Genomic DNA, 23,678 nt, shown 5'->3' with positions numbered 1-23,678 from the left:
GTTTGTTTTTTACATTTCATGAAATAGACACCCAGAAATGGCTATGCTGTCAGAGTAAATTTTTAAAGAAATTTGAAATCAGTTCTTGTAGTTAGAAGCATCATCAGTTTCTTCTTTCAGAAAACCTTGTTTGTTTGTATCACCTTGTTTCCTTTTGTCATAGTTTTTGTGGAAGCTCTCTGTTCCCAGCATTAGGTTTTAAATAAGCTGTGCACTCCCATCTTACTTCTTGATATAGTGAAACACAAGAAATCCTAATCAAGCAAAGACACTCTTTACAAAGTAAAAATATCTATCTAATCTAATAAAACTTCTAAGAAGTTTTATTCAATTTCACTATCATTTAGTCTGATAGTCTGAGAATAAAAGCCCAGTGTTATGATTTGTTTCATATCCAGCAACTAGTAATGCTTATAATTTTTTTTAGTGAAACTTTATGGCATTGTATAGCCACCTAATTAAACCATCAAGTCATGAAGAAAGATTAAAGTGACAGGTTTATAAAGTATCTTTAGCGTCAGTACACTTTTATTTTACAGTTGCTTAAGTTAAAAATCCCCATGATGGACTGTTAAAGCATAATATGCTAGCCTGTCATTTGTGTTGCCTAAGCAGCCAGAAGCATTTCTTTAATTAATTTGTGGTTTTGGATGTTGTGAGTAAGGGGAAAAGGAAAAGGGAGATCTTAGCTGTTCTTACCTACAGCATCTGGTATGTGGGGTGCTCAAGGAATCTGTGTAGTGAATGATAATCTCTGCCTCTTTTCTCACAATCATGTTTATACACATTGTTTGGGTTTCTGTATTCTCCTTTTTAACTTTTCCTTCTAGGTGGATGGGGGACTAATTGTAAATCAGGATAGGGGAGGAAAAAGCATTCTTAGGTTTTAGAGTAGAAAGATGAATTTGAAGATAACCTCCCACCCCTATTCTTTGTTTGCATCTCATAAGGAAAGCCTAATACTTGTACATTTGGGCTGGGAGTGTAACTTGATGGTAAAGTTCTTGCTTAGCATGTGAGGGTGTCAGGAGAGCAGAAGAATAACCATCCCCAGTACCTCTGTGAGCAGTCCTTCAGAGATGTTCCATGTTTCTTCGGTCCTTTCCAAGAGGAGTTATCCTGTAGGTATTGTTCTGCAACTTGGGCTTCTCTTAAATGTTTGTTAAAAACTTGACTTTGTAGCACACACCATTTGTTTTATTACATATCTAGAAATCAGTGTTTTCCATGTTTTTACTCCATTTATATAAGTAAATAATGCAGAAATATAAAGCTATATGTGAAACTGATGTTAATGCTTAATTTGATAAAATATCTAATTCCTGATATTTACACCATTTCTTTTTTTTATACTTAAATGAATTTTATTATATTCAGATAGTACTACAAACACCACTACATTCAAATTTAGGACATTTTCATGCCTTCTAAAAGAAGCCTGGTACCCACTCACAATTATTTCAGTGTTCCACAAACTCCCAGTGCTAGGCAACAGCTAATCTACTTTCTTATAACATTTCTTGGAACTTAAAAATTAATTTTCATATTAAAAGTTAATCGGAAGCTAGGTGGAGTGGTAATTGCCTATAATCCTAATGACTCTGAAGGCTAAGGCAAGAGGATTGCAAGTTCAAGGCCAGCTTCAGCAGCTTAGGGAGACCCTAAGTAACTTAGTGAGATCCTAAGCAACTTAGTGAGACCCTGACTTAAAACAGAAAATAAAAAGGGCTGGGGAGGTGACTCAGTGGTTAAGAACTTCTGCATTCAATCCCTTGTACCAAAAAGAAAGAAAAGAAAAGTTAACCTAATGGCCAACACAGGACCCTAGTCCCAGGGACTTAAAGAGGCTGAGGCAAGAAGACCATAATTTGAAGGCCAGCCTCAGCAGCTTAGGGAGAACCTCAACAACTCAGTGGCTCTTTATCAAAATTTAATGAAAGGGAGGCAGGGCTCAGAATGAAGTTCGGTGGTACAGAACTCCTGAATTCATTCCCAATACCACAAAAATAAATAAGTAAATAAAAATAAAATAACAATTAGCCTGACAATAAGATTGTTCTTGAAGATTCATTGTTATTTTCTGAGGAGATTTCTTTGCCAGACTGAGAACCTCTTAGTGGCAGGACTGTGTTGTATTCTTAAATCTCCAACTTCTAAAGCAGTGTCTGTCTGCTAATAAACATTCAGTGAAACTTTTTAAATGAATGAGTATCTTATGCTTCATTAAAACTTCACTGACTTGAAAGCTAGGTGGTTCGAATGAGAGAACAATAGAAATTTATAGGATAGTTTTAAAGAAATATTATTGTACTGATTTGAGATATATACTAGTTAAAGCTAAAAACTATTTTGAAATAATGATTAAGTTTGAACACTTTATAAACAGATACAATTTGTTTTTAATCATCTTAGTTTGTATACCTACAACTTGCTTTGAGATTTGTGAGTGAGTTTGTTTTCTTGAGCTTTTATACACAAGTCCTCTCAGGCTCTGTTATCACAGAGAATAAGCACTGCTTTTGCAAGATAGAGTGGTGGTAAACCTCAGTCTGTTCAAAGGTAGAATCACAAATGCCCAATTAGTAGAGCTCAAGTTAATGTTGTTTGGGGGGCACATACACATTTTCTCTAATGAAAAATAATTGACAAGGTCATTGAGAATTTCTGACTTTAAAAAGCATGGAAGTGTTTTTTAATATATATATTTTTTAATTTTAGGTGGACACAATATCTTTATTTTTCACTTATGTGGTGCTGAGGATCTAACCCATTGCCTCATACATGGTACAGGAGCACTCTACCACTGAGACACAATTCCAGCCCAGGAAGTATTTTTAATATAAAATATTCTAGACCAGAGATTGGCAAATTATGGCTTATAGGCCAAATTAAATCCACTGAGTTATTTTTTGGTAGATAAAATTTTATTGGAACACAGGCTCATTCGTTTACATGTCATCAATGCCTGTAGTCTGCAAAGCCTGAAATATTTACTGTCTGGGTGTTTAAGAAAACATTTGCTTGTCCCAGCCATAGATAGATCTTCAACATCCAAGAAACTTTCAGTTAAGTTTATTGTGGGTTTCTCCCAAAGAAGTAAGGTAGACTTTTATATAGATTTCCAACAAATGTTAAAGTCAAAGAGTTAATAAGGACAGCCTTCAGCTGAATTTCAGAAGTATTTTGGTCAGTTGGGGTTCTGATATCCTTCACTGCTGTACTTGAGTGGCCACGTGCTCTAAAGGAAAGCTAATTGTCAGGGAGTTATGGAGCCAAAGGAGCTAGTCCTGACTAGAGTTCTGCAGCTTAGCTCTTCACAGCAACCCCAGGTCCTTAGCTTTGACATTTTCTCGTTTTCTCTTAGTCTCTTGTCCATTCCAATCTTTTGGGGGTTCTATTTCTTTTTTCTTCTTTTTATTTAAGACTTTATTTAGAATTAATGTCTTTTATCCATTCCCATCCTTCTGTATTTTCTTTCTTTTTAAAAAACTTTATTTATGTAGACATTCTTTTAAAGTGTATTTACAGTGTTATGAGAACTTTATAATGCATCTGTAAATGATTGCGATCACCTTGCACTTGTGTGGAATGAACAGTTGGAATCATTGATCTAGGTAAGAAAGCCAGTGATCCAGTGAACTGACCTCTGTATCCCTAAGTCAGCTGCCTATTCACTCTTTAGGCTTACTCTGCATAAGATGCAGACACATTAGTAATAGAGTCTACAGGGAACTGAATAATACTTAAAATTATTTTAAAACTATATTCTGTAAGGCTTGCAAATGTATGCTTTGTGAGTAAATATTACTATGTATTACATACTGACCTTTATAGATATTAACAAGGTTCTCTTATTCATAAGCATTAAGTTTTTTTTAAAATAAAGAATATACTATTTATTAATTCAAAGGATTTTTCATGAAAAAATTATGCAAAACTGATTCTATATCTGAAAGACTTCTTTCTATCATATTGTCTCTTCAAAGTTGGAATTCTGTATCACCTAGGTATGGAGATACACACATCTATTTACATTTATATAAAGCAAGTGTTCTATTGGCCACAGATGTGGATGTTCCATCCTAGTGGAAATACAGATTTATATACCCTCTACGTAGGAAAAAAGATCATGTTTCTTATTGTGAACTAATTTCTGTAAGGAAATTGACATTCCAAAACTGTTTTGTCTTTGTGGTTAAATTTCTCCAAAATGCTAAATAGTTGAGACTGTGATATCGTGTCAATTATGTAAGTTAAGCCATGGGAAAAATATGAAAAGATTTTTAATTATTCTGAAATAGCTCACAGTATATTTGAATTACTTTTGAAATATATTTTTTATGGTAATAAAATAGACTCTTAAAATTATTCTGCAAATTAAAACATTAAAAACAAATAAAAATATTTACTGAACCTAATAATAATACTTATGGTTTTGATTGTTTATTACATTAGAAAGTAAAGCCAGGTGTAGTGCATGTCTATAATCCCAGCATCTTGGAGGCTGAGGTAGGAGGATTGCCAATTCAAAGCCAGCCTTGGTATCTTAGTAAGTTTCCAGAACTTAGTGAGACCCTGTCTCAAAATTTAAAAAAAGATAAAAAGGGTTGGGGATATGGCTCAGTGGTTGAGTGTCCTGGGTACCGATAAAGAAAAACCTACTATTTGTCACTTAGATAAATGTCACCAACTTGCTCATTGTGTCTCCATTCTTAGCATATTTTAGCTTAATGAATGTGATTTTGGTGAACTTTATGAAGTTCTCATATTAATAAAGTTTTTCCAAATAAATAAAATAATTTACATGATAATTAAAGGGGAAGTGAAAAAATAGATATAACCTATCTTTTAAATGATTAAGTTAAACTTAATTTCCTAACTTTGATGACTGAAGCCATCATGATTAAAGGGTAAATAGGTGTAATATCGAGCATTCTTATTCTTTGAATGTGATTTTTCAGTTTTAAATGTGATTATGGAATTAGTGGCTTGGGTTTCTGTGACTGAGATTTCTGCAAGATTTCCCAAGGTCCATGTTCTGGTGAAGAAAGCGCAGGCCTAGAGTGTGCCCAATGAAATTCAGTGCTGCCCCATGTGGGCAGGCTGTGTTCCCACTCTGAAAATGCTGACTATATAGTCTTGAGGAGGTAAAGTTTGGCTAAGTGAACCTACCTAATAGGCCATTAATTTACGATCAGTGAGCCACATAGTGATTGGTTTCATATCTGAATACCTCTAGCCTGAGTAAGAAGTCACACTCTAAGCTGACAGTATATTTCTTACATTCTCCCACTCTTTTTTTTTCTCTATCTTTAAGTGTTTAGAATGGGGTATTTGGGATTGGGGATGTAGCTCAGTGGTAGAGGACTTACATGCCTTACATATATGAGGCTCTGGGTTCAATACCCATCACCAAAAATCTCAAAATAATAAAATAAAAAAAGAATGGGTAATTTAATGAGCTCTAGGTAAAGTATTCTCTGTTTTCAGTATTTTTTTTCTTTTGTTTCTCCTGCTATGTGGTCTGACCCCTAACCAACTTTCTCTTCCACTTGTCACATGTAACTGCACTACCTTTTCTGTGATTATGGGGCCTTTAAAGACATCATCACCACTGTCTTCTTCCAGGAGCTCTTCAGCTGCTGAATAGCCTTTGTCTCCAGATTTCCATGAGAGTGTAATAAATACTACTTAAAGTCTGGTGCCTGTACTCATTTTGATTTGTATGACTTTTTAAAATTTTTTCCAAGTTGAGGAGTCAGGGTAGTTTGGTCATTGTCGTTGTCATCATCATCATCATCATCATCCTTGGAGTGTCAAAACAGTGAAAAATATATATCTATTAGCTGTTTTTAGGTTCATTTGACATAATGGTTTGACACTTTTAAGGTACTTTTAGAGATATTTTGATTACCTTGTTGAACTTACAAATTTCATTATGTGTATATAAGACTTCATATGTACTTACATTTTCTAAATATTATACTAAACAGGTATAATAAGCCATTAGATATTATTCTTCCTTTGAAAAGATTTCTAAAGAACAACCAACTCTGCTAAAATGTCCTCAGGATTTTTGAGAGAAAAAGAAATTTAAAGATCATTCGCCCCCCACTTTTTTTTTTCTGTCGGTGAAGAAACTAATGCAGCATGAGCTTGAGTTGTCCAAGGTTAAGAACCCACAGATGTTAGCTGAGACTAAAAATAATATTGAAAATTTGGAGTGATATATACATTGTTCTATGTGAGGAAATCACATATGTTTGAATTTTAGACTTGTAACTGGAATAGCTTAACTGCTGTGAGGCAGGGTGGGTACTTGGACCTTCCAATGAAATAAGTGAAGAAGCTGATAATTTAACATTTCATTTGCTCTTGTTTTTTGCAAAAGATATTAATTTGGCTAAAGGAAATATTCTTCTCAGATATTTCAGAGAAATAATAATAAAACATTATATCCCATTTATATTTTAATATTAAAAATTAAAGTATATAATCTATCATGAATATCAACAACAAGCTGACAATGAGAAGAAATAGAAATAATGGAAATAATGTATTTTTATAAAATACATTAAAAGTCCTTAGGCAATAAGAAGTTATAAAGTACTTTAAATAGACTCATAATTAGCAGTTTGAGACTACCACAAATGGATGGTGTGCTGCCTCTGTTTAGATATTGAGCCATTTTTAGATGATATAGCACATTCCTCTAAATATGGGCTTCATAAGAAATCATATATATCAGTCTAAATACAGTATTCACCTCACTGAGAGAATCTGACATTTTAAGGTTCATGAACTTGTGGTTTTGAGTTATAGTCTTGAATTATTTTTTTAGTTGTAGAATGTTTTCTGAAATGTCTAACCATATTTAGTATCATAAATTTATCTTCAGAATTTTTAAAACTAATTTATGTATGAAATTAACTACTTAAGTCAGTAAAATTTTAAGAAATTTTCTCCTTTGTTTTTTTCTAAAGATTATTCTTTATCTACTGCTTTAAGGGCAAGATTTACACCCTTATGTAGTGGTACTCTACTGGGAATGTGGGAAGGAGACTGGGAAGAAAGTGACTGCTCCCTCTAGGGACATGTGGCAGTTTGTGAAGATGTTCTTGTTGTCATGATTTAAGTGGGTTATACTCCTGGTATCCAGTATATAGAGGCAAAGATCACTACTGAACACTCCACACAGCACAGGGGAGTCCTTCATAACAGACTGATCCCTCCAGAAGGTCTATAGTGATGAGCCTGAGCAACCCTGCTCTAATGGTTTCACTTCCAAATGTTGTTGTCTCAGAATCTAGACAAATGTCATCTGTAAGAAGAGGATCTCGTTTTTCTTTATACATCACTTTTACTTTGCAGTAAGTCTTTCATAAAGCTTTAGCCAATGTTTGCCTCAGTGCAGCAGAAAAGCATTCTAATTTCGGCAGCTTTAAGTGAAGCTGTTTGAGCTGTAGGTCTCAAGAGCAGCTGATCCACTGACCTAGTCAAGATGGGGCTGTGACCCTCCTTTTCCTCCCAAATCAATGAACATGTGTGCCTTTGTTATTATAACAAGAACAGATCTCTCCTTCGGGAGTAAGCTGTAGAGTACATATTCTGTGTTTGGTATAAAACAATTATTAAACGAAGATTCAAGATTATCTTTCAGTGCATGGAATTAGAGCAGTATTAGTGTAAAAGGTTTGTTATAAATAAGAATTTTCCTTTAAAATTCTTCGAATTCATAGATAGTTTAGTGTTTTAGGGGATGATAGAATGTATGACAGAAATCAAATAACTGGAACTTGTTTTTATTTAATCACAAGGGGCAGAAAGTGCTCCTTTCTTTCCATATAAATAATATATGTGTAAATAAAATAATCTTTTTAAAAAGTATGTATTAGTCTAACTAGAAACTTCAAATCATGTTGCTCTAGAAATATCAAGACGTATCAAAGATAGGAAAACCAAGCTGGATATGGTGGCACATGCCTGTAATCCTAGCTACTCTGGAGACTGAGGTGGGAGGATCACGAGTTCAAAGCCAGCCTCAGCAAAGTAAGGTGCTAAGCAACTCAGTGAGACCCTGTCTCTAAATAAAATACAAATAGGGCTGGGGATATGGTTCAGTGGTTAATTGCTCCTGAGTTCAGTCCTCCATATAAAAAAACAAAAAGAAAACCAATATCAAACAGCTCAATATTTTATTTGCATTTCTATGTATCAAAGGTGCTTTGTGGCTTTTTTTTTTTTTTAGATGAGCATAAGAGCCTTAGCTTACTGAAAAAAAAAAAAAATAGCTGTCCATTGTGAAATCAGGGGATGAAGTAATCCTCCTGTTCAACAGAGCATTATAGGTTTAGCACAATACCATTTTGTCTGTGCATAAATGGCTAGATTGTTGGCCACTATCCATGGGCCCACCAGGTTCTGGGTGGCCTTTCTGGTTGGGGCACCAAGTGACATCATCTGGTTTACCATTGCATTTGTAGACTATGATACTCCACAGATGACATGTACACTTGGCGATCACAATGCTGTCTGGCCCATGTTATTCTCTGTGGAGAGATGAGGTATAATTGTTTAAACATGAAAGACTTTTGAAGCAATCCTGGTCTAATGGAGGTGGTTATTACCACTAAACAAAATGAAGTCCCTCCCACCTACTGATGTGAGACTTCAGGGATTGTCAAACTGAATTTAAGGCTTGTCTTTTTTTAATGTTTCATAATCTATGCAAGATTTATGTTTGAAACCAAACCAGTGACTGTCTGATCTACATGGCACAACACCCTGCACTATAGTCAGGCAGTGTGCACTGAGAGGTTGACCACTCATCAGCTCTGTGCATTTGGGTAAATTACATCCTCAGACCCTAGTTTCCTCCTCTAACTTGGAGAATACTCTCATACCCACCTCACAGAGGCATTGTGGAGATCACTTGTCTTATGGGTTAATTGTATAGGCAAAAGGAGAACATATATGTGCAAGATTATACTGTGCCTGCCAGATGTAAACATTTATCTGTTTCCCTTTCTCTCCTTTTTTCCTTCCTCTGCCTGTGTTTTCAGCACTATGTCCTAGAGTATCTGTTTCTTTCTACCACCTGTTCCAAGGTGAAAGACCCTATTGGAGCCCACTCTGTTAGTGGGATTCTGGTGGCTACTGGTGAAAGAGTAGGACATGAGAAATGTGGATGTAGCAGGGTCTGCCAACTGGAGATGGTTTGGGACTGAGAAACCAGGAGTATGTCAGTGATGTTTACAGATGAATTAGGGCAGTCACTGAAACATTTATGAATTGCAAAAAGATGAAATATAAGTAGTATTGGAAGATGGCTGGAATCACAGGAAAAGCCATTTACAGATGAGATTCTGGCAGGTAAACCAGTTAACATTTTAATTAGGGAAGTCAAAGGAAAAAAAAAAAAAGATGTGAATGAAAGGATTATGGATAGATACGAAAGGCCCTTGAAAGACCCTTGAGAAATTTAATGAAACCCTCAAGTATTTTTGAAAATGATTCATGTATTTTTATTACTGGTCCTATGAAAATCTTATGTGAAGAACATATGGTTTTGTAAAAAAAAAAAAAAAAGATCACAAACCAGAAAAAATTTCACTCTATTTTGGCTATACTAATAAGAAACAAGAAGATGCAATTACTATTTACTTAATTATCTTATTTATTTATTTTATTTTATTTTATTTTTTTTTTGCAGTGCTGGGAATTGAACAGGGCTTCAAGCATGCTTTAGGCAAGTGCTTTACCATTAGACTATATCCTTGGCCTCATGATTATAATTTAAATTTTAAAAATTATAAGATATATTGCTTTTTACTTTAAAAAAATAACATCTTGTTAAACAAGGTTTACTTCTGCTGCCATTTTTTTAAAAATTTGAGTCTTAGCACTTTTTTATTTCTCTCTCCACTATTTATTATGAACTTTACCTCCCTCTACCATTTTGGGGTGCAGGGAATGAAATCCATTTTCTCATTCATGCTAAAAGCATGTGCTCTACCACTAAGCTACACCCCCAGCTTCTTTCCTTTTAATTGGTTCAGATAAAGATATAGAGTATTCAACATCTTGGATTCAGTTCAAGATCTCCCATTTACTAGGCAAGTGACTTTAGGCAAGTTTCTCAATCTCTCTGAGCCTCAGTTTTCTCATCTGTAAAAGGGCATAATAACAGTCTTCACTTAGAGTTGTTATGAGCATTAAAGGAAATATGTAAGTAAAGTTATCAGCACATTGTAATTATTATCAGCACTACTACTAGTGCCCCACCTAGAGAAATAGATTTAATTTGTGCTTCCTCATAATTTAAAATGTAATAATAATAAATTGAAATAATAAAGAAGAAAATGAATAGGAGATAAACAACTTTTTTTTCCTGTCTGAGCTAAAGTGTTAAGTTCTCAAAGCTTGTTAATTTGATAATTAAAGGAGACCAGACCTGATAAAGTAATTGACAGGATATTGAACATGAAGCATTAGAAGAATGGTCTGTGCTTCTATTGTTCATGGGGTGCTTAATTCCAGGTATTGGTACATAGACATTTTTGGTGTGGACAGATTCCAATGATGGATAGAGGAAAAAACTCCCAGAGTGAGAAAAATCTTGTTAAACAAGGTTTATTTCTGCCACCACTTTTTAAAAAGTTTCTGCCAGTATGATTAATATTTCTTCTTTTTTTCCCCTTGAAATAACCTTTATTACATGGATACAGATTTATTTTGTACACATAGATAGGTCATTTAAAATAGTGCTATAAATTTGTTATAAACAGGATTTAAAAAACTTGTTATGATGGAATATTTCAAATATAGATAAGAGTAGAGAGAGTAGTTTAATGAACCCCTGTACCCATCATCCAGTTTCAACAGTTATCAACTCTTTTTTTTAATTTTGTTTTTTAGTTATACATGAAGTTTTCAACTCTTGATTGATCTTGTTTCATTGGTTCCCCATCCACTCCTTACCTCCTCCTACAACTGCTATAAAGGCATGAATTGGCATGAACATACTTTATATACAAAGATATGAAAAATTGTGCTCTATATGTATAATAAGATTTGTAATGCATTGTACTGTGGTGTATTTAAAAAAAATACAATCAATAAAAAAAAGAAAAAGAAAAAAGAGAATGTGCAGACCTTGTATATAGTACTTGTAAAATGTTACTGTTTTAAGAAAATGCTTCCCTGAAATTGAGGCACATAGAATCCTCCATTTCTGGGGATAGTTTTAACACATACCTATTCTGCAAATCCCCAATTCAGTCCTTCTAAAATAACACAGGCCAATTTGTTCTTCACTGCTATCAGGTTGTGATTCAGTAACTAACCCCAAACCACAGCTAGCTCTGAAGCAGAAGGTTGCCAGAGATACAAAGGCAATTCTTTAAATAAATATAAAGAACCTTATTAAAAAGAAAACAACAGTAATTAAAATCAGGACTTAGGGATGATCCTCAATTACCACAATGCATTATGATGCTGCCAAAATTTTTCTTCAAAAGGAAGCAGAGTTTTATTTGACTTTTAGACAAGTAAAATTGAAATTATAGACAACCAAATCAAATCAGTATTAAAACCGATGATGTACCAAAAGTATACTTAGCTAACCTTTGTAAAGATGGTCTTTCAATATGTAAATTGGTTATGCTTCAATTTAGGTAAACCACCATACTAAGACACAAATTTAAAAACAATAAATCAAAGAATGGTCATTCAATTTATTTTTTAAAAATGTACTATGAATATTTATTCCATCTGTAGCATTTGAAAAGATTATTTCTATTTGTTTCAAAGTATTATTTCTTAATAGGAGCTAAAAGCAAGATGTACATGAGGATTGTTAGCACACGAGAACATGAAGTTAGGGAAGTGAATATACAACCTGATCACAAAGAAGCCCTCCCTGGCAGTGAGAATGGTAGGTTTGCCGCATGGTTTCATCAGTGGCATGGGGAAGCCCCCAGTGTTAATACAGGCCAGGCACAGGTACACAGGATTCAGCACAGACCCCACCCAGGTGCCTCATAGGACACTAACAGTTCATTTATATCAAAGGAACAACCTTGAAAGAAGCACTGATAAATTTTATTTGAGGAAGATAAAATGTGTGTTGTTAAAAAATTAGGACTAGCCTTCCCCATGCAGGCAACCATAAGGCTGTGTACCTACAGAGTATGCAATACTAGACATCAAGGAAAATTTAAGGCAGGGAACTAAGCACTTGTCTGGCATGTCCAAGCCCTGGGTTCAGCCCCCAGAAATACACGCACACAAAGGATGGAACTGCAAATATGAAAAAAAGAAGATACTCTTTTTTTGGTCCACCATTTAAATGAACTAATATATACCATATATTAGCTAATATACCATATATTTTCCACATGTTACCATATGTGGAAAATGACATATATCTTTCTCTAAGAAATGAGTAGGAGGTGATGGGAATATAATTCCTTGGTAGAATGCTTGCCTAACTTGTGTGGCACCCCTGTGTTGAAGCTCCAGCACAGTAAAAATAATTTGAGTGAATAAAAGCAGTAGAACTTGCTGTTTACTGCTATTTTAATTAGGGCTAATGATTTTGAAATGTAATTACATTTCTGGTCTGGTTTTGGGATGCAAATTGCATGAGTTCAGTGCTCCCTGTGAAGTGTGCATGGGGAGCTGCATTGCCCAGAGGAGGGCTATTGACATATTCCTGGAGTGGTTCTGACCCTTCTCATGGAAGGCTTACCTGGTTGGTATCTGCAGTGACTGGGCCCTCTTCCTGCATCCGATGGTTGAATGTGCTCTATAGCCACTTTTCCCAAAGCTGCAGACATCTGCTTGATATTTTCGGCATAATTCTTTTTCTTTGGCAGGATTCAGCCTGCTTCTAAGATGGGAATTCTTAAGTATAAATCCTTCTTGAGGACTTGGGTATGTTCTTGAGTTAATAACTTACAGTTTTTGAAAGTTCCAACTTGTAGGACTGGCAACAATACTAATAATGTTGAAGATATCAGAGCAACCAACATTGATTAAACCCTGACCAGGTGCCAGGCATTCTGTTTTCACTCATTCCTTTTAGTCCTGATGATAAAACTGTGTAGCAGGTGTGGTTATAGCCATTCTACAGGTGAGGAGACAGGAGTTTGGAGAGGTTAGACTGCTTTGTCAAAATAAGTCAGGTATAGGATTTGTACCCAGGTTGGCTTGACATTGAACATGTGTGGCTGTCCATTAAATTATGCCATTCCTATTGTGGCCTGTCTTATCTGTCACACTGCATTTCCCAAAATGAACTTTTTTTTTCAGTCCCATTTAGGTTTGCTGAACCCTAAAAAATGCTAGCACATTTTAAATTAATTAACATTAATGGAAAAATGAAGTTATGAAGCACAAGTATAAAAGCAAATCTCCCACCTATATTTTTGTCACAACATTGACATAGTAATTGAACTGGGTCTGTTAACTTTGACAAGCTCTGTTTTATGGTATTACTGTGTTACCATATCAACAGTGAAAGATACTTTCATTTTTCAAAATTCTTTATATGGTTTGTATGTTTATATGATTATTAAATTTGTTGTCCATTTATTTTGTTGATAGTATCTGTTCTTAGCTAATTTGAAGAATATTGGGTTTTACAACTCACAGGTATAAGCATCATGCAAATCAAAGGACCTCAAGAGCTGTATATGCACACTCTAAAATTCAAGGCAAGTCTCCTGGGGTGGGGGGTGTGGTGTGAAATAGTGTATCTCCTTGTGTATTATGGTTCAACCAGGAGATTTTTTTGCTATTTACCTAATTTCCAGAAAGTGAACCTTATGCTTTACTTCCTGCTATAGAGCAAGCACAGCTTCTTTCTGTGCCCATTTGAGCCTTACAAGGGTGCTCCTTCTGTGTGCTCATCTGTCTGAATAGGCCTCTGCATGAGAACCCCAAAGGGATGGAGAGCCTCGAGGAGGTATAGATGTTATTTAAGGAGAGAGACTAAGTAATGAGGAAGGAAGTCATGGTCTCCCTTGTGTGTATGTATGTGTGTGTCTCCCACATCAACCATTATGGTAGTGTTTACTAACTGGGATGCAATACTTAGCAGTGAGCCTTTATCTCTAATTATCTTGCCCTTGGAGTCTGACCCTTCTCAAAAAACCTGTTTGAAATCCAAATAAAGTATCAGCAACAGTTATTACAGAGGAGGCAAGGCTACTTGCTTTCCTTGGGTGAATAAATATCATTTGCACTCATTTGTTTTCAGGGTATTGCATATGTTTACTATACTGTGACAGGAGAGAATAACAGAAGCCCTACAAGACAGCCAAGAAACATTACTGTGTAAGGAGACACAGTTGCCTCATTTTTTTAATAGACATTGCCTGTCCTAATTTTCTATCAGATGAAGAATTCGAGTCAAAGGTCTTTTGAAGATTTTCTTACTTTGCAGTCTACATGCTGGGATGGCTATCAGCCAATAATGATACTTTAACTTTGAACATGAAACTTATGTGAAGTGGCCCTTCTTTTCTTCTTAAATATCACTAACACTTATGAGTTGGGAGGAAGCTAAAGAGAAATTTTAATCCAAGAGGTTTAAGTATGAGCATTGTCAAATGCAAGTATGAATACTGTCATTCTTTCAGATAGCTCTGTCTATCAATTCTGAAACAAAGCCAAACATAATATAGAATGATGTGGAATAAGTCATTCTTTTAATGCTGATAAGTCATTCCTACAAAAAGGAGATGATTTCAAAAGATTGTATATGTATCCACATTGTCCCAATGTGCTTTTCATTCTTATGTATTTTGAATGTGTCTTTAATGACAGAATTTTGCTTCTCCATTAGATCTTTCCTCTATCCACCTCTTACTATACAGGTGAATGTAGTGTATTCACAATCATGAAGGCTAAGAGGGAACTGTCTGATGTGTCAGAAGGAAGACAAATCACCTAGGATAGCTAGATAATTTCTTTATCATTAACTGGCATATGTGATATTAATCTCAATGCTTTCTGGTGTGCATGTCTTTGAAAAAAAAAATACCAGTTTAAGAGTTTAAATCCTTCTCAAGAATCTGGAATTATGGCAAAAGAAATAAAAGAATGTGGCTCATTATGTACTAACTTTATAAATGAAAGATTCTTACTGTTTAAACTGGTAAATAGCTGGGCTTTCCTTCCTCCTTCTTGAGAAAATGTTTAAACTGTAATAGGTACCATGTTAGACCCTATTGGAAGAGACAAAATGTAATGCTTGTCTTTAAAAAACTCACACTTGGGAGTAGGTAAACTAGAACTAACAGTGAAGCAAGGTAAGAGCAGGTAGAGTCTTTAAGAGGGTACGGAAGACATAGGATAGGTCTCAGGAAAACCTTACATGGAGGAGGTATTTGGCAGGTCAGACATCTGAAGAGCAAAATGTGGCACAGATATTCCCCACCAAGAGAAGGGGATGCTGAAGTGTCTGTACACAGTAGGATATGGCTAGAGAAAAGTGTTACAGGGTATGGAGACAAGGGAGACGGCAGACAATAGGTTACAAAGGAATCTTCTGATCTATTGGCAGCTTATAGGCACTCAAGAAAGGGTTGTGGTTGGATTTGTATTTAGCAACCATAAGTTTTTGGACAGATGTTGGGGGAAAGAGACTCAGGATAAGAAGAGCATCTGGTAGCAATGGCAGAAACCCAGAAAAGAAAATGATAAGGGATTAGACCAGATGGAACAATTCACTGAACTGGGACTTGTGCATCTCTCAGGACTTGGTTTAGAAATGGCAAAAACTCACAGTAGGCTTAAGCAAAATAATTGAATAAAGATAGAGCATAGTATAGATGTTTTCTAAGAATGGGAGTGTCAGGTCTGCCTGATTGTAAGTACAGCTGGAACCAGAAACTCAGAGATCTTCAGGATTCTTTTCTCTATTGTGTGCATTTTTCTTTCTATTTTGGCTTCGTCTTTTCAAACAAGTTTATTTTCTATGAAGTCAGAATTCAGGTCACTGCTTCTTCAGTCTCACCACTGCAGAGGGTAAAAGGGTTTCTCTCTCAGTCCCATTTGGGAAAGACCCAGGGAAGTGCTGTGCTGACCTGTCTTAGTTAGTTGCCCATTCCCTCAATCACTCTAACCAGGAGAGTGTAGTTCTTTGGGCCAGCTTGGGTTAGGCTCTTAACTCTTGAAGAGATGGGTGCAGTCAGATTAGCAGAGTCAGGCTGTTCTCATTGGGACCATACAAAGATAGAAAGAACGCAAAAATACTGTTTGGTGCAATCTGTAATTTAGGCAGCCATTTCAGTTGTGGTCTACTGGAGGCTGGAGTTGGGAGTGTTTCAGAAGTAGAGTCAGAGGAAGAGTTGACTGGGGAGTGACTGAATGAAAGAGGAGTCAAAGTGCACTTCCAGGCCTCTGGGTAGGGGGAAGCCATTCACCAAACTGTGACATCCAGAAAGAAGGGTGAAAGAAGTGAGTGAGAGTTAGAGATTACATCCACTGAGGTGAATAGGAAGGAGGAAAACTGATAAATTGCAGGCCTGATCATGTAGTGACCAAGCAGCCAGAGCTCAGCTACAGTTGGAGAGGGTAAATAGGATGTGGCGGTCATCCTCAGAACTCAGAGGCACGAGAAGAAACATACTGGGGAGATGGGGATGTGAAGTTTTGCCACAGTGTGAAGTTTGGAGAGCAAATGAATCAAGAGCATTTGTCACAAAATGATCCAAGCAGTGGCTCATGATATGATCATGAAGGGAATAAAAGCTAGAGACCCTGAGTAGGCAAAGTGGGGGCCACCTTGTACTTGGAAAACAGGTGACACAGGGCAACAGTCATGGTGGAGAGGGACAGAGTAAACTGTGTAGTAGGACAGGGGATTTGTTTTCAATTTGAGGGGGGACTTGAAGCCCCGTGACAGAACATCTGAAGCTACCTGTGTTTGTTCTCTCTCCTACTCCACTGTGCTCAGGGAATGAGCTCTCTTTCCAGAGAGTCCACCACATTCACTAGCTGCTTGTCTTTTGCTGCTGTCTTAAAGATCTGTGTCAGTGGTTCGACTTCTCTCCGGAATGAGTTTCTTCCTCTTCATCACTGGATCTTTCCCTTGAAAAGATGCTGCTTTCTCTCTCATTGTGAAATAAAACTTCCCAGTCTCATCGTGCTCTTCTGCACCTTGCAGCAAAAGTCCTTACAAGTGTCTGTGAGTTTGTCTCTGAGGTCTCTTCATTCTCTCTTGAACCCTACCTCCATGGCCCTCTTGCCCACATTCTGCCTAAGCTCTCGACAGGCCCTAGTCACCTTCATGCTGCTCTACCTCATGGTCACTTCTCTGTCTTCAGCTGTGACTGGAAGTCTAGGTGATTCCTCCCTTTTCAGACTCACAGTGTTCCTACACGCTTTTCTTGTAGTCTCACTGCCTTCTCCTGTTTGGTCTCTTTGCTGTTTCCTCCCTGTCTGACCTCTTAAATGGTGCAGTGTCAGTAGATTTGGTTCATGCCCCATTTCTGCTTTCCTGCTTACTTCCCTCTTTTGGTGGTCTCAGCTAGTCTGTGGACTGGAAATATCATCCATTCACATATGGATGATTCCCAAATGTGTGTCCCACCTTGCCCTCTTTGGAAGGTCAGGCTCAGAGAGACCCTCTGACTTCAGATGAGGTCTCACTTTTGTCACTAATGTTCATTAGTTCCCCGAAGCTGTAGTTAGTGAACCAAATGAATAGGCATATGTAAAATAGCACAGTGTGTCTGTGAGTGAGGTTAGCTCTTCTGTGTAAATATGTTTTGATTGTGTGGCATTTTGACTTCAGGGTTGTTTTGTTTCACTAAGACAGTGGTATCAACTCAGTTTTGTCTCCCCAGGAAGATGTTGGCAGTGTCTATAGATGGTCTTGGTTGTCATAATTGTGAGAGGGTGCTACTGGCTTCTGGTGGGGAAAAAGCTACAGATACACAGGACAACCCCTACAAAGGGAATTATCCAGCCCCAAATATCAATAGTGCCAAAGTTGAGAAACTCAGGAACAAGTTTCTCAATTTATGAAATGATTCATGAATTTGAATTGTCTGTCAGTGAAAAATACACTGAACATTTGATGTAAACAGCAAAGGTGTTTGTATGTCTCTCTTTAAGCACATATTTAAAAATAGTTGCCAAAAGGTGGTAGCTATCCCTGACAAATGCACATTGTGAATTGTCCTCTTTCAAGCCTGGGATTCCTTTAAACATGCCTGCTGGATTTGAGTACCTGCAGTTAAATAGTGTTGCTCTTGGCAGGGCTTGGTGAGCAAATGAGGTACGATCTCTCTGATCTCAGCAGTCTGCTCAGTCAGCCATGACCTTCTCAGTGTCTCTCCTTTCTACACCCTGTCTGCATTGAGCCACGGCCCAGGCAGATCTCAGTGGGGTGGCCAGAGATTACCACAGGGGAAAAATGCGGGACCCCATGGCGGAGGTTCATGTGGGGTTCAGGATAAATTGGAATGATTTCTGTTTTGCAATGAATATCATCCAAACTGTCTTTGTACTTTATCTAACTCCAAAAATATCTTTAAATCAAAAGCTTTTAGATGAAGCACTAGACAATGGAATAAAATTTTTATTAGAGAAATTGTGATTATTTCAAATACTATTTGGATGTTGAGGGATAAGTTTTACACACGTGTGTGCGTTTGCACATTCACAATCATGTGTATGTGTGCAATATGAACAATAAAAGGCCCTACACATTGAGAGTTATATTGCTTCTTAGGGCTTAAATAGGATAATTTTAGGACCATAGGAAAAACACAAAGTGATTTTGTTTAAAGCAACAAGCAGGATAACTTTGGCTGTTTTCCTCCTCTATTTCTACTACATTTGCACAAGATGCCAGTGCTGTATTTTGTCTTAAAAACAAATCTTTATGGGAATAATAAGTTGTGAAAAATATTGTGATTTAATAGCTGATCGAATTCTTTTAATTTCAGTAAATGTGATACTACTCATTGTCTTAAAACCATTTTCATTGTCTCTGGTTTAATGCTGGTAATTTAAGGTGTATGTCTAATGAAGTTTGTTCTTTTCCTTCCATTCTTAGAAGTTATGTAACAGGTATCTTGTATTGTTGGGACTGATGACATTATAGTAGAAAGTTTAACAGGAACTGTGTATATACATACACATGCACATGCACTCACGTACACATCTATGTCAAGAATAGAAGAAGAACAAAGCCAGGAAATTAGAAATTTGACTGTGGCTCTGTATTTGAGCCATCTCCTGGTGTGCTGGTGCTGGCAGGGCCTCACAGCCATCTCAGTCATCTGTCTTTGCAGGAAGTGAGGCCCAGTGCAAAGGGTAGAGAACTGCAAAGTCAAGATGATCTTCTGGCTCAGAACTTCACAAGGAAAAAAAGTGTAGTTTGCCTGGAATGTGGAAGAAAATCATTACAAATAGTTGTATTTGAGTCAGAGAAGTGGTGTGATCAAAAAAAGTGAGATAGATTTTAGGTTTGAAATACATTTTCACGTACATATTTACATATACTCTGCATAAAATAAAACAGAACAGGGGCTGGGGTTGTGGCTCAGTGGTAGGGCGCTTGCCTTATACACGTAAGGCACTGGCTTCCATCTCAGCACCACATATAAATAAATAGAGGTATTGTGTACATCTACAACTAAAAAAAAATTAATAAAGTAAAATAAAACAGAACAAACAATTCTTTTTTTCTGAAGTGAAGATAAAAAGAAGTATGTGCCAAGTGGCACAGTATTGACATTATATTAGATGCACAGGGCAAATGCAGTTTTTTAAATTTTCTATGCCTGTCTTCATATTCCTGATGATTCACCTTCTGTTAGCAGGTGGCAAGCTCTGGAGACACCAACATGGTATCTGATCCCATTCATGTAGCGAGATGCAGCAGCAGCATGCATAGGTCTGTAGGAAATGCCTGACCTCTTTAATCAGTACATAGCCAAAGTTGTAAGAACAAAAACACATAACCTGGGTATACTGGAAGGAGATGAGATCCCAGATGTTAGCATCTCTTGGTTCCATTGAGAAATAAGCACCAACCATTATAGGAGGAAAGCATCATCCTCATAAAGGCCCTCTGATCTCCAGCAAATTAAGATTACTAAACATGAACTCTCACTCAAGGAACAAGGAAACAAACCACCACCATCTGTCAAAATTGGCAGAAATAGAACATAAAGAGTTATCCCCCAAAATAACTTCCAAGTATGAGAATTATCAAATTCACAATGTAAAATTACTAAAACATGTTAAATAAAATTATAAATCACAACAATAGGGGAGAGGCAAGAAAATATAAAAATGCCCATGCAGATTTGAAAAAGAACCAAAAGAACACAATACAGGTGTGTGTGTGTGTGTGTGTGTGTGTGTGTATGTATACACATACATAGAAATAATAATAATAATAGTGATAATAATAAATTAAATGGCTGACTTAAGTATTAGACTCCTGAAGAAAACCTAAATGGATCCAAGAAAATTACCCAGAATGTTGCAGAGAAAGGAAAAGAGATGAAAATTATAGCAAAGCAAATTGAGAGATTAGAAGTTAAAATGAGAAAGTATAACTTGCTTTCCCAGAAGATAAACAAGGGAAAAAAGAAAATAGAGTGAAGAAGAGGAAATATTTAAAGATATAATTGTTGCAAAATTTCCCAACCTGGATAAAAGACTCACACATACAGAAAACACTGTGTCTGGACATATTTGATTGAAACTCCAGCACACCAAAGACAAATGAATATTTTACACTAGCAAGAGGAAAAAGATAGATACCTGCAAAGTAATTACAGACTAGTAGCAAAAACTGGAAATGAGAATACAGTGGAAGAATACCACCAATGGAAATTGAAAATAGTTTTCAGCTGTCTGGAACTGTACACTATTTTTGTGCAAAAAAGCCAGACCATTTCTTTACATTAAAGGAATTTTTAAAGAATATATTCTGGGGTATAGATCAGTGGTAGAGGGGGTGCCTAGCATATGCAAGGCACTGTGTTCAAACTCTGGTACTGAGAAAAGAAAAAGAAGAATGAATTCTCAGAAGGGAAATTATGCCTGAAGGCAGACGCAAGATAAAATGCTGAGAAAGGAAATTGATAAATACATGAACACATACAGCATTTACAGTGTGAAGCTATGGATGAAATCATAGATTGTCTGAGGATAGAGAGCCAGAGAGTTATTCAAATTATCTGAAGGAAACTTGTAGATCTAAAATAGAGGGGGGACTTACTTTATTACCTCTAAGTTAATCTTTTTACAAGTGGAGATCCTATTTGATTATTGTACTCCTGAAAGTTATCTAACTACTCTTAAGATGATATTTTAAGTTGGGTACAGTGGCACATGCCTATAATCCCAGCTACCTGGGAAGTTAAGGCAGGGAGATTGCAAGTTTGAGGCATGCCTGTCTCTAAAAATGGGGGAGTCTGGGGATGTAACTCAGAGATAGAATATTAATGGGTTCAGTTCCCAGTATTGGGGGGAAAATGACATTTTAAGTAATGAAACTATTTCCCATTTATAGTTTATCAAAATATATTTGATATTTATATTTTATCATAAATATTTATATTTATATTTTGTAAATATTCTAATCCTTGGTCCATGTTTTGGTTGGATGATAGACCCCAAAAGATATGTTCATTTTCTAGTTCCTGGAACCTGTGATAGTGACTTCATGTGATGAAAAATCTCTGGAGATATAACTGAGGTTCTTCAGATAAAGAGATGATTGTGGATTATCAGGTGAACCCTAAATCCAATCTCAAGTGTCTGATGGGAAATAGAAGCAGTGAGGAGCAGGTGTAGAAAGGAACAGGCCATGTGAAGATGGAGGTAGAGATTGGAATGTGCCCTTAGCACTGAGGAATGTAAGGAGCTGTCAAGTACTAAAAGAGACAAAGAGTTTCTCCCAAAGATATCCCTGTAGAAGCATGGCCCTGTAGGACTTCAGATATTCATTTCAGAACCATGAGACAACAGGTTTTTGTTGTTTTAAGCCACCTCGTTTGTGGTTGTTTGTATGGCAGCCATAGGAAATTAATACAGTCCTTAAAGGTTAAGTTATACTTTTTCTCAAAAAGAACAAATTAAATTGTAAAATGTAGTTCAGTGTCCGCTTAACGTAATGCCAATGCTAGTTTTTTCTTGGAATTCTGTGTCCTTTGTTTTTCTTCAAGATGGTTTACAGGTGCTCAGGACACAGTTGTGGCTTATCTGACCTTGTATTGACAAAGGGACAGATGGTATGCACAGGTCCATGAGGGACACTCTGCATGCCTCCTGGTCTCAGTGCAGAGCTATGCCCTTGCCTGGTAGCCATGCAGGTGGGATTAGTCCCAGGTCTGGCTCTTTTGGAGTTTGTTGTTTGTAAAATTCCCAGACTTCTCTTTTCCAAGGTTCCTGGGGTAGTTCAGATTCAGTCCTAGGTGGTCTTTCTCCAAACCTCAATTTCCAGGGACCCTCACCTCTCCACCTCTGGCCCAACTCAGGGTCTCTTTAGAGTCCCTCTGCACTGCTTAGCATGTGTGGATGAAGCTATTCTAAGTCTGTCTGGTGGACTCAGACATGAAGTGGGTCCTCTTGGAGATTCCTTCAGTCTATTTGATTATTTTATCCCATATGCGTTGGCCCAAAGAAGGTGGGTGAGAAGACCAAGGTTCAACTCTTCTAACTTTACTCACACTCTGCTCCACTGGCCTTGATGGGATAGGTGGGGAATCTCTCCTTTCAAGGACCACTGCCACATGCTACTAGCCTGTCCATCTTAAACTGGAGGAGGAACTTTGAACAGTGACCATGCTTGGCTTTTTTATGCTGAAATTATTTAGAATATTATTTTTCTAATGAAGCCATTCTTTCAAACTTGTTATAGAATCCTATTTTGAATGATGGGGATACATACTGTCTTTTTAAATTTCTAATGTAGCTCTTCTAATCTTTCCCCAACTTTGGATTTACTATGGAGGAGGTCAGATAAAGAGAAATGAAAGGGGAGAGAATAAAAGACTTGCTATTTTAAAAGACTTATCACAATAAATATATCCAGGACAGCAAACATTTATAATAGTGGAAGCACTTTACATTAATGCCATGTTCTGCAGCCTCTGAAATGTGTAGTACTTATTTGGTTCCTAGTGTAGATTTTGATCCCATCTTATAAATCAGACGATAAGAACATAATACACCTGCTTAAGATCATAATAGTGATAGAAGTACAGAATTATGGTTGCAAGTGACTGACACAGTGAGTGTGTTAGCCTTAGTTTTAGCATCCCACCTCAAAGAACTTGGCCTTTGTCTTGGCTTGGACAGGTTGAAGCCTATTTCTAGTCCTGAGGTAGCCTTCCATTCTTCCTCCTAACCAGATTCCTTGGTGCATGCCCATGTTCTACATGCTGGAGTCCCTTCCCCTGCAGATTTTCCTTTAGTTCTTAGAGGCTCAGCTTTGAATTTAAAGAAATAGTAATAATATTTTATCCAACATATACTTCTGTTTGTAAAGTGACTTTTTTTTTTGCATGTTGTATTGACTGAACAGAAGTTCTATTCTTTTCATTCTAGCAGTACTAGTGAAACTTGTGATCCCAATCTTAGAGCTAATGTTTAGACTAAAATCCCTCTTTCATTTATCTTGTATTCTGAATAAGTGT

At 36.6% G+C, this 23,678-nt stretch overlaps 1 protein-coding gene across 2 annotated transcripts in view; it reads left to right on the top strand.

Moving 5' to 3' along the window:
• The window catches only part of Gmds (GDP-mannose 4,6-dehydratase), a 643,159-nt gene that overhangs the window by 290,496 nt on the left and 328,985 nt on the right, over positions 1-23,678 (top strand). The gene's annotated exons all lie outside the window — the stretch shown is intronic.

The sequence above is a fragment of the Marmota monax genome, unplaced genomic scaffold (genome assembly GCF_021218885.2).
Source record: "Marmota monax isolate L192 unplaced genomic scaffold, Marmota_monax_Labrador192_F-V1.1 WCK01_AAM20220418_F8-fsc00029, whole genome shotgun sequence".
Lineage (NCBI taxonomy): Eukaryota > Metazoa > Chordata > Mammalia > Rodentia > Sciuridae > Marmota > Marmota monax.
Note: the sequence above shows the minus strand (reverse complement) of the source record. Positions and strands in the feature narration are given on the sequence as shown.